Source organism: Fistularia commersonii, chromosome 3 (assembly GCF_037954325.1).
Source record: "Fistularia commersonii isolate RoL2024-O1a breed Wild chromosome 3, RoL_Fcom_v1.0, whole genome shotgun sequence".
Lineage (NCBI taxonomy): Eukaryota > Metazoa > Chordata > Actinopteri > Syngnathiformes > Fistulariidae > Fistularia > Fistularia commersonii.
The window spans coordinates 6654429-6670314 of NC_141286.1; the positions used below are offsets into that span (position 1 = coordinate 6654429).

Below are 15886 nucleotides of genomic sequence, written 5' to 3' on the forward strand. Positions count from 1 at the left end.
AACCCCTTATATCGATGGTTTCAACATCTTCCGATAGTTGATTGAAATGCTTTTCAGCAGCCTGTGGCATTAAAAACTTGCCGTCGCCTCACCAATACTGGAATTCTAGAGCTCACGTCATTATATTATCTAACGTCGATATTGACACGTCAACCGATGATGTTGAAATGTTAAGTTTAAAAGAAACTCTGAGCGACACGTGTTCAAAAGAAAGAGCGCTCGTGCTTGTGCTGCAGGTCGTCAGTTCAACGGCAGAAATATGTCAATTCGGCATCAAAAAAAGAAAGACTTCTGGCATTACGCTTCAGTTTAAATATTTGTGCTGCATCATCCAGAGTTGCAAAAAGGAAAAAAAAAAAAACAACCAGAAAAACATTAACGCGGTCACAAGATCCAATTGGATTGGATGCTCTGGGATTTTTGGAAGACAATTGAACTTTTTTCTTCTTCTTTTTTTTTTTTAAGTTAAAACAAAGTTTGACAGAAAGACACACCAGATCAAAATCAGCTGTTGTCAGCAAATGAATCAAGATTACTGGCAATAGAAATCCTGACGTTGACATGGCAGGTTGCATTTATTAACATCTTGCAAACACCGTATTCAGCTGGGTGCCCCCCAGGTATATACATCCAGTCGAATTAGATTGCGCATATATAAAGTACGGCCACGTAAATGCTTAACACTGCATCATTATCAATATGTCAATGTGCGCGATCATGACCTGCTAAATATTGCCAACACTATTCAGATACCTTACAAGGCTTTTTCCAAAAGACTACCGCCAGACGGCTCAAATAATGACAGGGAAACTGTTCCTGTAAGAGTTAGTCAGTGGGCCATGAACATCCCCGATTGTTTTTACCCAACCTTTAATGGACCTGTGATTGTTTCGCCAAAGTTACAGGGACCGGCAATTATAAACAACACATCGAAGGCTGCCTATCGCTCAGATACAGTCAGCACCTTGCCTGCTCTGGCCAGTCATGAAGAACCACAGCTGTCGAATTGAGCGCCGTGACCGCGGTGAATTGCTGGGTAGCTCATACAAGACCTTGTAAATGTTACACTAATTGTGAGGTCTGTCGGCGTCCAGCTTTAACAGCGCGCCGAAACCTTGGAAAGATCTCACTCTTTATTAACAGCTGTTGCCCGATGTTCTCCCATCCCACCTCCGAAATTCCCTCCAACAGAGGTGGATTGCCAGGAAGACAGCTTTTACGGTCACTTTCAGACAGTGTGAAGGCGCTCGATGAGAAACAGCGGCTACGGCGTTGATCCGCGGTGCAGGGTCCGTACGACGATGAAGGTCTGTTTCATGTTTTGGGAGATGAGTCCTCGGCGGAGCGGCCAAAACCCGGGCGATGTTTGCTTACGTCTAAGAACGACGCGGGCTGAAAGTGATCGAGTGATTCATTATAATCCAGCAATAACACAAATGAGACCCAGAGCACATGTCGTCACATTTGATATTTATGGCTTGTGATATATTGCAGGAATCTGTAATAATCTGCAGTTGCCACAGACTTTTACCACAGTTTTATAAAAATAAAATAAAATTAGAAACGCGCATTTTGCAATCGTGCCACTTTTTAACGAGAGCTGTAAAGTGGCCGCGGTTGTTAATGAGTCAGACTAACCAGCAACGGACACTGAGCATTTTGTTATTTCAAATGTTTCATCACGTATGCGTTCATGCAATAAAGCGTCATGGGCGAAAAGGTGCACTGTCTGGACAATTTAACCGACTTCTACAAGCAGCTGACGCCCCGAAATACACCTCCGTTCATCGTAAGGTGGAGGCCGAGCATTTATGTATTATTTTTGATTTTTTTTAACACGTTTAAAAAGGGTAAAGCTGCACCAGCACACCGCAGTGTCCCTTTCTCACATGCGGTATTTCAGTAGTGTGGCTATTGAGTGTGTTGTCCTGGTGATTGTCGGTCTGTAACTGATAATCCAAGAAGTTGCTTTTTGTTTTTTTTTCCTGCACAACGCATAGTGATTCGGTCGACTATGATTGCCTGACCGCGCCACGTTCGGATGACATCATGTTTTTGTCCTCCGTGCGGGTTCATATCCTTCTGGTAATGTTTCAGTGAAAGTTTTGTCTGCCCAGACTTCCTGATTTGATAATTCCTCCGTTGTGTTTTACTGCCCCTATTGTGGACAAGAGGGCTCTTTGTTGTTTTTCAAAGCCGCTTACAATCATGGTTATTGTGGTTATTTCCTCCGTCGTTGCGCTGCAACCGCCGGTCAGGCTCAATTTATTTAAATCCTTTCTCTTTGCGCCATTGAATTCCCTCGATGCATCTTGTATTACATTGAAAAAAATCATTTCGCAGGTGAAGTCCCTGGTAACAGGGTTTATGTTGTCGCTGCAGTGATGCGGTTTATTTTGAAAAATGACTGGAAATTATGCCGGATTTGTGTCTGACTTCCTAACGGTCGCAATCGACTTGGTTCAAAATCAACACTAAAAATAGACCGGGCACATATTCTTGCGCAGACCGTGACGGCGGGACGTCTGGGAGGCTTCTAGTTTTAGCTTCATGTGAATACAACAATGTGACGTAATGAAAAATTCAGTCAGCAGTCAAGATAAAATTATGGCTCGAAAGATGCTTAGGCTTTTATTTTTGGAGACTTTGGATTTATTAGGTCAATGTGATGTTTGTTTAAATGTGCCCCCAAAAACATTTCATCTTGCAGTTTGAGCAAACATGGCGGAGGCCACATTATATATGTCACATGACCACCGAGTGACATATCGCACTATCGTGATTTATGGGAAGGGTCAAAGGAAAAGAAGGAGTTTTCGGACGAAAAGGGAGGAGAAGTGCAAATAGAGACGGATCATGTATTCTGTCGTACGTATGAAAACTGTTTTGGAAAAATAACATTCCTCCCCTCTGCAAAGACACATTGGACCAGATGAGCGCACAATAGAAGTGGTGTTCTCCATTTGTGGCACATTGAGTGAATCACTTATATCCTAATTTTTTTTGTGTGATTTATCTCTATTTCATTTCCTCTGCTTCCCCTTAGGGCAGATTACATGGTGGATTTTTTGGATGACCAAAAAACATAAAACATCATTTATCAACGCGTGCACAATTTTGGTCCATTTGGTCTGAATAAACAATTTGTTTATCTTTGACACTGCTCAATGGGACCTCCCAAGTCCATCTATCTCCAGATTGTAAATGCATATTTCTGTTCTGTTGTGGGAGAAGAGATTTACAGTTGCAGAGCAGTGACGCGCGCTGATTACGTGAACCGCAGGTTTAGGATATTCAGTTTAAATTGAACAGACGGAGCACACACTCTCCGCGGGCCGGCCAAGCCGCTGTTTGCACCGCGCTCTCCGGCATACGTGCACCTGGCCCGAAGAGCTGTTTTTGACAGTGTTTTGAAATCTTGGCTCCTTCTCTGTCTGTAAAAGGCACTCCAGTCTGGGGGGGGGGGGGAACAGACAGTTGTAGTGTCTGATTGCGGCAAATATGTCTGGGGGTTTTCGGAGTTCTCACCGACCGTTGCCAACATTTGCTTCTTACTTTACGGCTAGCGCTAGGAATATTGTTCACGTATCGTCACCGAGAGCAAATGATTATTTCACCGCACAATCGCCTTTTTACAGTCTTTGGATCATGTTGAATAGCGGCACGGCCCATTAACGTGCACCTGACTCTCAAGGGTCATTCTGGCCACAGTTTGAATTTTTGCTTCATGATAGCATGATTGAGGGAGAAGGATAAGGAATGGCAGTGAGTCAAGCGGCAAACGTATGGTAGATATAGACAAAGGTACAGACATCGTTCTGATACCCGACTACCGTCTAACGTACCCGCGCACATTTGAAACCCAAATAAAAACCAGCCTTGTGCACTCATTCATCAGCAGAACACACACTTTGTGATCTGGCTGAAGAACTATAGACTGATGGATTGAGGTGCGGATGAAAGTGTTTAGCCTAAAGAGGATGAGCTTTGGAAGACGTCGCGTCTCCTGATGCACATGTGCTTCTCATCACCGGCCTGCGTCTCCCGAGTGGCTTCAAATGAGGACCGAGATCCATCGTGTTTTCTCTGACGGGTTATATTTCACACGTGATGTATGTATTTGTAGTTTTCTGCCCGTTACGCCGAGGGTCGTAAGGTGTTTGAACCGCTATTCTCTGATTTGGAGAATGGCAGCTACTTTTCTAGACTTTTCGATACTTTGATATACATTTCTACATTATTGTCTCGTCGGTCGCCGACCGGTGCGACTATACTCGCGGGACTTTTTAGTCATTTTCATCTTTTTACTCGGCTTTATTTCTACTTCGCAGAATTCACCCGTCTGTTATTTATTTTAGAATTTCCCTTTCACATGGTCTGGCTCTGCTTCTGCGGTCAGCCCGTTTCCTGAATTTGCCGCTACACTATGAAGTACTTGGAAATGCGTCACACGTGCCGCCTACCGTTTTTTTTTTTTCATCAACTTTAACCTCACAGCTTCTTGTGAGTTCTTCCCACTTGTTAAGTGTTACTAGTAAATTCGTTTTCCTATTTCGATTCTCTATTTTGACATATATCATCATGACCAAAGCTCGGCCATCTTTCTCTGTAAATATGGTAGTGTTAAAAGTGCATGGATTTATGCGCGAACACACAGCATTGAGTATAGAACTACATTTTATGAAATGTAGCATTTTCCCCCCTTTATAATTCTATTTTTTTTCCAACAGCACTTGGTGACGCCCCCATACGCTCACAGTGACACTAATTATTTGCTTTTACTGGAATATTGTTTCACTAAACTTTTTTTTTTCTCAAATGACGTAATCAGATGCCTTTAAGCATCTCGAATTATCTCTGCCAATTATGTCATTTATAACAGAGGAAAACCGCGATAAGGGCCGTATTAGGTTTTATTGATGTTATAACGGTCACACATGCCAGACATTTCAATTTATAATTGGTATTTCTTCCCCAGCGTAGAGCCAATACTTGGTCCGAGGCCCGATCGCAGCTCTTCGGACTTCCACCAGTCTGCTCTGAGAAGGTTACCAACGTTGCGGTGTATTTTTTCGATCTTGTCTTTGACTTGATAAGCCATCCTTTGGTGCGATCTCACAGCCTCCCCCGGTGGTCTGTATTCTGGCATTTTAAGGATCGCAAACCTGGTCCATCTGGCAGCGCCGTCTGACAACTGTTTGAGCGATGAAGACATTTTCTTACTTTTGTTTCCATAAGAGTTCGTAAAGACAGACGGATCGCCGTCCGTGCGACCTGCTTGTAATCAGCGGAAGAATCAGACTGAAGTCTTTCACATCTGAGGTCCCGTGTTTTGTTTTGTTTTTTTTTTTGATTTGTGGCTGATTAAGAAATTGCAGCTCTGTGTTTTTGCAACGGAAACTTAAATCGTACTCAATCAGACTTTGTGTCATCCGTCCCACCCCTATTTGGGAGATTCAAAAAAGTTAAGCCAGAAAGGCCTCTTCATCTTTTCCTTCCTCAACGCACAAAACGAGTTTATATCTCTTTCCTCGACTAGGACTTGTATCTTCTTGCATTTTGCTAACTTAGATTTCGCTGCATCGACGCATAATAACCACTGAGATTCGTTTAACCTCACTTATTGAACTGCTTTCAGTTCAACGTCCTCACCAATACTATTCCAACGCGTCCAACTTTCAGAGTCACACAGTATGTGTCCCAACTGAGTCATTTATTCATGCATTATTAACAAATATTACATTTCCTTGTGGACTTTTTCATGACTCACTGCAATTAAGTTCCTCTGTTTCTCAGCACGTCTCATGACCCGGTGTTGATCTGGATGACGACTTGTGAAGATAATTTCAAAGCGTGCTGGTGATTTAGCCTATGAACCCATAATTCTCCCAGATTTAATTTGCTTTTGCGTGAGTTTTTTTTTTTTTTTTTTTGCTCTCTCTTTCAGTGACACAATTCATCTCCCAGCCATGTTTCCCCCTCCAATTGTACCACATTGTGTTTGTTACAGTGACCTACGGTTAAGTCCAATCCATCTCCCTTTTGACTTGTGAACTCGGAGAATGCTTTTGAGGCTGACTCAACGTATCTAATGTCAGTGTTTCGACGTGCGTGTTTTGAAATGAGACGATCTGTTGAACAATAGCCTCTTTTGCCAACTCCTGAATTGTCAGAAAGGTATTCAGTAAAATGGCAGTTAGATGCACATGTTGACCATCTGGGTGAGGAAACACACTCGTCCAACTTTACATACCATGTAAAGTGCGTTTGTTGTGTTCATCACCCCCACCCCAAAACCATAGTTTGTAGAACTGACCTTCTCTTCATAAGAAACTCCCAAACTGCGTCCTGTATGCTGATATTTAGAATCTCCATTGTCTTAACTGTGCATGGTGTCTGGATTTGAGCTGAGTTAAAATGTGAAAAGCGCTTAGTTAAGGATGCTAAGCGAACATGCCGGGGCCTCGTGCTTGGCAGACATTCCCTCAGCAGTGGGTAAAGCCGAAGGCAAGGCCTCTCAACACAGAAGCAGGGAAAGAGGAGAAGCGGCTGTGCGAGCTGACAGCTTATAGCATGTCGTGCTCTGCTTTGTATTATTTGCAGCATAAACAATGACATCACGAGCTCATTGGATATGTCGTAATGCACGGCGAAGAAATTAGCACAGTTTAAACTTGAGGGCTTCCCAGAGCACGGTTCTCCGAAGGGGCCGACGGCCAACTCTTCCACATGCAAAGCCTAAACTTAAATCATTAGACTGCATGTTGAGATGGGTTTTTAAAATTTACTCGGAAAATTGATGGATTTTTTTCCACAGAGTTCCACGTAATATTTCCGGAAATGTAATGAATAATGAAATGTCAGAGAATGGGTTGCCAACCAACTTAAAAGGGCCTCTGTATTATGATGCCAATGTGCTCCTTCAACGCTTTTCTATTAAGATTAAAAAGTAAACTAAAACTCAATCTCGTTATTTGTGTATGACACAATTTGTGCAGGAAAATCCCTTTGCCAGACTTGAAAAGTTAAATGCTATTGTTTCTTTTTCCCGTCTTTAACAAAAAGCACCATTTTTTTAAAACGACGGCGGACACAATGAAAGATTCATTTTACTAGGAAAAATTTACTCGGAAAATTGCTGGATTTTTTCCACAAAGTTCCACGTAATATTTCCGGAAATGTAATGAATAATGAAATGTCAGAAAATGGGTTGCCAACCAACTTAAAAGAGCCTCTGCATTATGATGCCAATGTGCTCTAAATACATAAAGATCCCTCAACGCTTTTCTATTAAGATGAAAAAGTAAACTAAGACTCAATCTTGTAATTTGTGTATGGCACAATTTGTGCAGGAAAATCCCTTTGCCAGACTTGAAAAGTTTAATGCAATTGTTTCTTTTTCCCGTCTTTAACAAAATGCACCGTTTTTTTAAAAAGACGGCAGACATAATGAAAGATTCATTTTACTAGTGTTCTGACTCACACTACAACATTCTGTCAAAACACACACTTGGTTAAAACAAAGTCTTAGTATCATTTCCAGAAATTCAGGGATTTCGATGAAATTCGCGACCACAAACGAGTTCAGCAGACGGAGAAAAAAAAAAAACAAAACGGAGGAAATGTCGACATTCATTGATAAAAAAGGGTTTTTTGAAGAACACAAAATGTGGAGCCAGCTTGGTCGACATGCAGTTGTTTGTGCTGCCTATTACGCTACACTTGACTGGTTACGATTCCCCAATTAGCGCTTGTTTTTTTTTAATTAAACTTCAAAATCGGTGAGGCTTCGCTCCCGTTGGTGACGTTACAATTATATCCATAAGGACCTCGCATTACCAATTTGATCATTCTTTCATGTGCGGCCAGGCTGAGAGCTTATTGTCAAGGTTTTCGCTCTGACGGACTTAAGTTTCCACATCATCTGCTGAATAACGGTCCGGCGTTGGCTTCAAACTGCTTGTGATGTCACCGCTCCCTCCTTGCAGAAGTGGCTCTTATATTCATAGTTTTAATGAGTACATTTTGATAAATGAAAATTGAAAAAAAAAAAAAAAAAAGTTTTCACCTCTGCCATTTGAAGCGGGAACAATCGGAAAAAGAAGGAGCATATTTTTTTCTTTTCTTTTTAAATGTTTCTTTTAAAATGTCATGACAACCCGCCCGCTGGATTTGGGCAATATTGCCTGCAGACTCACATTCGTGTAATCGAGAGACGGCAGTAATGTACACTGCTCAAAAAAATAAAGGGAACACTTAAAAAACACATCCTAGATCTAAATGAATGAAATATTCTTATGAAATACTTTGCTCTTTACACAGTTGAATGTGCTGACAACAAAATCACACAAAAATGATCAATGGAAATCAATTGTATCAACCCATGGAGGTCTGGATTAGGAATCACACTCAAAATTAAAGTGTAAAAACAAACTCCAGGCTGATCCAACTTTGATGTAATGTCCTTAAAACAAGTCAAAATGAATCTGTGTTGCTTCCTGAGTGGACACTATGATTTCACAGAAGTGTGATTGACTTGGAGTTACATTGTGTTGTTCAAGTGTTCCCTTTATTTTTTTGAGCAGTATATTTATATGTATGCTTTTGCAACGACGGATGTGTTTGCGGAGCTGCGCTGAGGTAAGAGACGGACGTGCCTGGTGAGGTCACGCTGCCGCAGACGTCACCGGGAAAGGCGCTCGGTTTCGGCAAATGCTCGTAACGCTCATTTGAAACTCGGCATTTGCAGTTACCGTTTTATTCGGAGCTGTTCGCGAGAATTGCTCACGTCCTCGGAGATGAAGTGCGCCGTATGTTCTTTTTGTCCAAATTAATGGCCTCGGCGAGAATCTCAAAGTTTGCCAAGGGGTATTTCGTTAATGTAAATTCTTACCAGGGAGAGAAACAGATCACTTTCTTTTTTGCAACATGATGTAACTGTCCCCTAAAGAAGTCATACTTGACCACCCACCGTAACACTGATGTAGCAGTTTAAATGTCCGGTTTTATTACGATGATTTTTATCTGGACGCTGTTCCAAGAGCTGAAATCTGAAGAGAGTGAGGCAACTTTAAACCTCTTCCGTGATTGTCGGTAAGGGGCTCAGATAATTGTGCACTACGGGTCATCTGGCAAACAGACAAGCCGAGGCTCCGAGACCTCTTTTTCGGTGTCGCAGATCCACGAGCGAGGAAAAGGAATACAATAAAAGGCTCGGCGCCAAAGTTGTCCGCGAGCGCGGGAGAGATCGCGAGTGTAGCGGTGAGACAGTGTGAATTCTTAACTAGTCCAACATGTGAATAGCCCTGCTTGGTACCTGGAATTGACAGCGGAGAGAACCCTGGATGTGACAAGGAGCAGCAGAGGTCACAGGAAAGGGAGGGGAAGGGAAGGCGGACTGAGGTTTCAGTGTGTCCACTTGTGTCTCACGCGATCTGGAATCACTACAGCACCTCGCATCATTGTGTTTTCATCCATCTCGGCATGCGTCACCTCACAAGAATGCAAATCTATCCACCGGCTTGGAAGTGAAGCGCTGTGATAATTTGATACTGATAAAAATCTGGTGTCATAACTGTGAAGGACATAATGATGAGCTTAGTTTTCAAAGTGAAAATTTAGAAGGGACCACAGCTGAAGAGGAGAATCTGTCCGTCAGTCGCTGCAAAAATCCGAGAAAAAGTCTTTGAAGACGAACTTATTGGGAAGATATGCTATAAAGATATTATGGCTTTATGTTCAACCATGGTTTGTCTCTTGCGTTTTTGTAGCTGGATTCTACTTTACCTAGGGAGTGAAGTACACATCTCACACAAGTCTTAAGTCTTACAAAAAAATAGAAGAACAAAATCAGATTTTGTGGTTTCTTTTCAAAAGAAATAAATATGACTTTCTAGAGCAGGAAAAAAAAATATGTTGGAATGGGACGACATATTTTTTCAATTTCAGCACTTACATCATGCGGCCGGGTCATCGCTTGTAATGTTAAGTTGCTGTCCAAGAATGAACTGACCGACAGCGCGAGCGTCAAAGTGACAACACCAACAATTCAGTGGTGGTTCATACATCGCTAGAAAAAGGGAACTGAAAGATGTTACTTTAATTCACATTTCCTGAAGTCGGCTTGCTTTGAGCGCCTACTTGATATGAGCATCCCGGACATTTCCTGTCTGTCTTAGTCGTAGGGACATGGTCACAGCCCTCCCTTGGACTGGAGACTTAAGAGCAAGGCAGTTCAGATTGCTAGCATCTGCAAATTCATGTGTGCATTCCGTACCATTCTTGCTTCTCATTGGTCTCTCAACAGCGTCGACGCTGCTTTCGACATCTTTTTGGTCCTATTGAAAATGCGCATTTGTTTCCATTATCGCCCGGGCTCCCTCCAGCACAAGCGTTTGTCATTGCACAGCACTTGCGTAGTTATATCTTAACCAAAATGAAGTAAGAAGGCCGAGAGACACGCTCCGACATTTCCTGGACATTTCGTAGCGCCGGAATCTGTTCTCTGTGCATCTGTCGTCGGTTACGGAGGAACCTCGCTGAGGAATTCTTCGCCGTTTTAAATCGAATCCTTCACAAGTCCCAGCTGGTTGACAAAAGCAAGAAAAAAGGGAGAGAGGGGGACGAAAGGGGATCAGATGGAGAGGAGCGAGCAAATCCATTATTCACTCCTCACATTTGGCTTCCACCGGTTGCTGCAATTAACAACCCATGTCGGCACAACCATTTAGATAACAACTGGAGCAGAAAGAGCAAAGGCAAAAGTCAATAGAACGGAGAAACGAGAAGGACGAGGGTAAGGTAGTTGTTTTGATTAATGGCTTCGGTAACCATCTGGTTGTGAAAAAAAGAGCGCTGCCTTAGGCAACCCCAGTGGAGAGCGAGCTTGACGTTTCAGTGGTGAGATTGAAACCAGATATTTCTGTCCACCCTGGCTCGTATTCATCACCTTGTGAGCCTTACTCACACTGTCTGGCCGGTGTCGGTCCTCGGTTCAGATACCGAAACTTGTGATCCGGTGCAGCAGGAGGCGAGGGATATGGCAGATTCCCCCCTTGTCGCATTTTGATTTATCTGCGAACAAGGTTCCCTCATTGTCAGCGTGGGTCTGGACGGGGAATCATTTCTGTCTCCCTACCGAGATCGGTCTTAAATCCGCCACCACAAATTCATCTCCGCTTTTGGGTGACGCTCAACAATTCACTGCCACACCGTCTCGAATTACGCCCCAACAACCTGCTGCTGCACTTGTCGACGCACAGCTGTAAAAAACCTGTAGGCTCTTTTGAATGGAAACTGCCCGTGTTTTTGGTCATAATGTGCGAGGAATCCAAATGGTCTGAGGGAAACTGTGATGTATTTCTGCGCTGCAAGACTCACCTCCTGTTTTTTTAATAAATTAATTGTTTTAGCCCCCCCGGTTTTCTCCCCTGTGTCACATTATATTACCGTATCTGCCATCTTGGATTTAGAGCCCTGACCTTCGGTCGGGTTCCTCTGTCTGTGGTTTCAAGTCGTCTCCCGGGGTTGCGGTTTCGCCCCAAAGGTCGCAGAGAAAATTAGTCAATGCGCCGGTGTTCAAAAACCCTTCATCTTGTCAGCAGTCAACTTAATACTGGGAGTCGGACCAAAGAAAATCGATGATTTGATATCAGACTTTCCATGTGTGATTCATGACAGAAAACAACACTGGTGTAAACGTCCAATAACATGTGAACTATGACGGGTCTATTTGTGCGAAGCCGACATGCTGTAGTAATAGGAGTCCAACAAAAACATGCTTGTTTGGGCTGCCATGGTGTTGTAAACATGGCTGAACAGTGAGCTTTTGTGCAACAAAACTTCAATCTCCCAAATACACAATCAGTCAATTGATGGCAAGTCAACAAATGTGTCCGACTTGTTTGTGTGGCCTTTTACTGGACCCTGAAAATACACAACCTCAAGGGTAGAGTTGGACGTTATGACGATATCCACTGTGTGATGGTAAAAACGTGTCTCCCTGTGGAAATCTGGCAATAAAGTTTCCGCCGCAAAATTTGTGCAGGCCATGTAAAACATCAGACGGGATTCTCAAGATTCCCATTTGATGTCAAACAAACCGGCTGCCTCACAAGGTAATGCTAATCGGGCGGACGGAGAAGCAGACTAAAACTTGTAAATACACTGCAGGAGGAGGCATCCCAGCCAGCACAACTTAGTTTGCGTTTGTTTTTTCTTCGGATGAAATTTCCAAATATTACCCCACTGCTGTGTATTTGTTTTTACTTCAGAGCTTTTCACTTTATCTGTAGTCAGATGATGTCAGAAGCAGAAAACGATGCCTCCTTTCTCGTACGTCCACACCCATTTTGGGGCCTGAGTCTTGCACAAGAGGTAGAGACGAGTACCTAAAGAGCCCGTTACTCTGACTGAGCTTCACCTAAGTAGACGGAACATCGTTCCTCCAAAAATCTAATGGGGTAAAAGTAAAACGAAGCAAACTGAACGCATATTTTCAAGTATTATCTTCCATTTTCTCAAGCTGCTATTCGGGACAGCCAGTTGGCTCGGCACAACAAGTCTGTTGCTATTATTTCACTTGAAGCATCTTCAACTTCAACATTCCAAGGGGTCTTAGCACAGTCTTGGATTATTTGTCCAGTTCCATTTGGCTCATCTCGTCTTAGCACCAGAAGGCATGTTCGTTCTCTTGACCATCTAACATCTTTCAGTACAGAGGGCTAATTGGTTGGCCGGCCGGTTCGTAGCGGCTGAGCGAAAGCCAAGTTCCCTACGCTGATCTATACACGATTGACTTACACCCTTTTTTGAATTGTTGCCACACTAACAAATGAGGTTGAAATGTATTCGATTAGAATGATTTGCAAAAAATGTACTTATATATACTGCACACACACATCCTGTGAATGTGTCTTTTTAACATGTCTACATTTGCTGTTAAGTTAACTTTAGTTGACTTTAGTTCAGCGCACTGTCGAGTTGGACGTGGCGGCAGCTGACGGCTTTTTCGGTCGCATCTAAAACAGCGTGAACGGTTTTTCATCACTCGCCATCTTTCTCCATTCTTCATTCACACAAACCAGCACACACACACTCGCACGCATCCAACTGATTAATAAATAATGTATCCGTTCCCTGTTTGAACTGCGCAGCCATTACACTGTTAGCATGCTAATTTAAAAGGGGTGGAGGCGGAAAACCACAATTGCTTTGATTTGTATATGAAATGATTGCTGTGGTTATTACACAAAGATTAAATTCAGATTAAATCTTGAGGGGAGATGAATTAGCACATGAGCATTACAGCTCGGGTCTGATTTCTCAGCGGCTTTGCCAAACTTTCTGCGAGGCCAGGCGCCTATTCTTGTTTGACCGGGTCACGGATCACCCAACTCTCGTCTTCTCCCATCCCCGGTGTCATTACAGGCACCCTGCACGTTACTGGGCGCCAGCCATGGTCTCACCCTGCTCCTCTGTCTTGTTCAGCCTGTTTCCCATGCTCACGGCTTACCCCAGATTTCTTGGCTTGTTAAGGCAACTTTTTTTTTAAGCTTACTGGCAGAATTCACATTTATTCCTGTTCCAAGAACAGTCATTACTCCAGTGCGATGGTCTCGTATTGGGGAGCTTGTTCTACAAGTAGTTATTAACATGGGACGTACATGTTCTCAAAAATGGAGTCCTCGATATGCATCCCTGAGCATGACTTTCAGAAGGAATTCTTAATAGAAATAGGTTAAATCAGGGGTTTCCAGATTGTGGCCCTCGGAATAATATTTTGTGGCCCCCTGCCTGAAATCAAATCTTTGTGTTGGTGCGGCCCTGCGCGTCTTTACTCACATGCATCCGGGGGGTTTATACGGTGGATTTAAAAAAAAAACAGACAAGGAAAAAATGAAAAAGTAACTTTGCAATGTATTTTTTGCTTCAAAATTTGAAAGACAAAATGATTTTTTGCAAAAAAAAACCATCCAGTGACATTGTTAAAAATGATCTTTTACTTTTCTTATTTCTATAAAAACCCTAAAAACAATAGCAAAAAACCCCTGCAAAATTAAAAAGATTGGTTTAAAAAACAGAATACCCTTGTAAACATGATGCCGCCCCTTATACATGCTACCAATCAATTTTCTAATAAATTCTATTGGCAAATTTTCCCACAGTGACAAGATTTTCTTTTTTAACTTTCATCAGTTCTTTTTTAATATTCATTTTTTTATATTAATTCGTCATGATTTTTTAGGGGAACAGTCTATGACATATAAAGATTTTTATTATTTACCTGTTAACCTCCTTCACACTAAAACAAAGGAAAAATTTGAACTTTTACTGGTCCGGCCCCCTTGACATCAAATTAGGCCGTATGTGGCCCCCGGACCAAAATGAGATGCCCCTTGGTTAAATGTTAAGGATTTGCTCTCATCCTAAAAGTTCTGATAAACTAAAGTATCATTAAGATGTGTGAAAACACAGTCAATTAATCTGGGAAATAAGAACATTATTAGGATGTAAATCGAACCAGAACCGAAAGAGATTTAAAGTATTGAGGCGAGAAAATCAAATGAGTTACTCTGCCATCCAGAAAATGAAGAGACATACTTTTTTACTGGTTTACAGCTCACAAGAAAGACACATCAGCCTTTACATATTGATATTTAAAGCAGTATATAAATTACTGACATCACATATTACACTTTTGAATGTTGTGGCCGCCATAATACTTTTGTGCTGTCACTCGGATCCGAAGATGGCCCGGACCGTGAACCAATCTGTTTCCAGTGGACGAAAGAAAGTTTCGAGCACATTGTTGAAAAATAAAGCGATGAGTCACCGCTGCACATCTTTTCCTCTCCTAATGGATCCGGCCTGATAGAACACAATGCTTTCCAAAGATGCCAGAAGTGTCAGATAGTGGCTTGTAGTCCGGTTGGAGCTCACTGTTTTGCCTCTGTCTAAAATCATTGCGGGACACTTGAACAATAATACGTTTGTTCAGTTGTACGTGGGTCATTACAAACACTGATAAAAGTAATCATGTCCAGGATTTCAGCACCAGGCCAATGATGATTCACCGTTTAATATATCCACAAACCTCATGATGGATCGCCCACTACTACAAACTCTGGCTCTCTTTCTGCACTCGCTATTAAAAACTGTAAGCATCATACTTCCTGGTCCAGTGCCTTTGAGCAATCCAGTGACCTTTCGACTTACGGGCCGTCCGCAGCCAAACGGGGTGTGAATGATAATCCAACAGAAGGACACACAGGACTTTATCGTATCCAAGAGGCTGAACAGAGATGTTAAGACACGTCAAGTTTATATTTTGGGTTCTTTTAGTAATCAGCCCATGCAGGTGTAGCCTTGTCCATCAGTTATTTTAGTGTTCATATTAAATCAAGCCAATATTTCCCAAATGTGAATCTTCTTCTGCTGTGACTTCCCGGCCCCGCACATCTCCACAGCCCTGCGCTGTAGGACGGTTTTCGGACGGCTGTCGCAGAGAGCTCGGCCTCCCGACTCACAACCTGATAACAGCATGTCCAAGAAAAGCTGTAAATGATGCTTGGCAGTTCAGTGTTCACTCTAAATGCCTCTGGAGCACTGATATATCTAATGTATGTAAAAATTAATGCCACAAATATCGTAGAGTAGCTTTATAGTAAGATTATCTACAAATACTACCAGCCAATAAATTATTAATATTTTCAACATCTCCACATTTTGTTTAATACTATTTTTTTGGTCCCTTATCGTAACATGAGCCCCTAGTTTGTATGATAATAGTGTGATAATACTGCTAATTTTTCATGCTTTGAGAGATAATTACTTTTAGCTGGAGGCAGTGAGTAATGTAAAGTCACTTTAAATACAGTTTCCAACT

The 15886-nt window shown here is 42.4% G+C and overlaps 1 protein-coding gene across 8 annotated transcripts in view; it reads left to right on the forward strand.

Annotated features, from left to right (window-relative positions):
• elna (elastin a) overlaps positions 1–15886 on the forward strand; it is a 58781-nt gene that overhangs the window by 15472 nt on the left and 27423 nt on the right. The gene's annotated exons all lie outside the window — the stretch shown is intronic.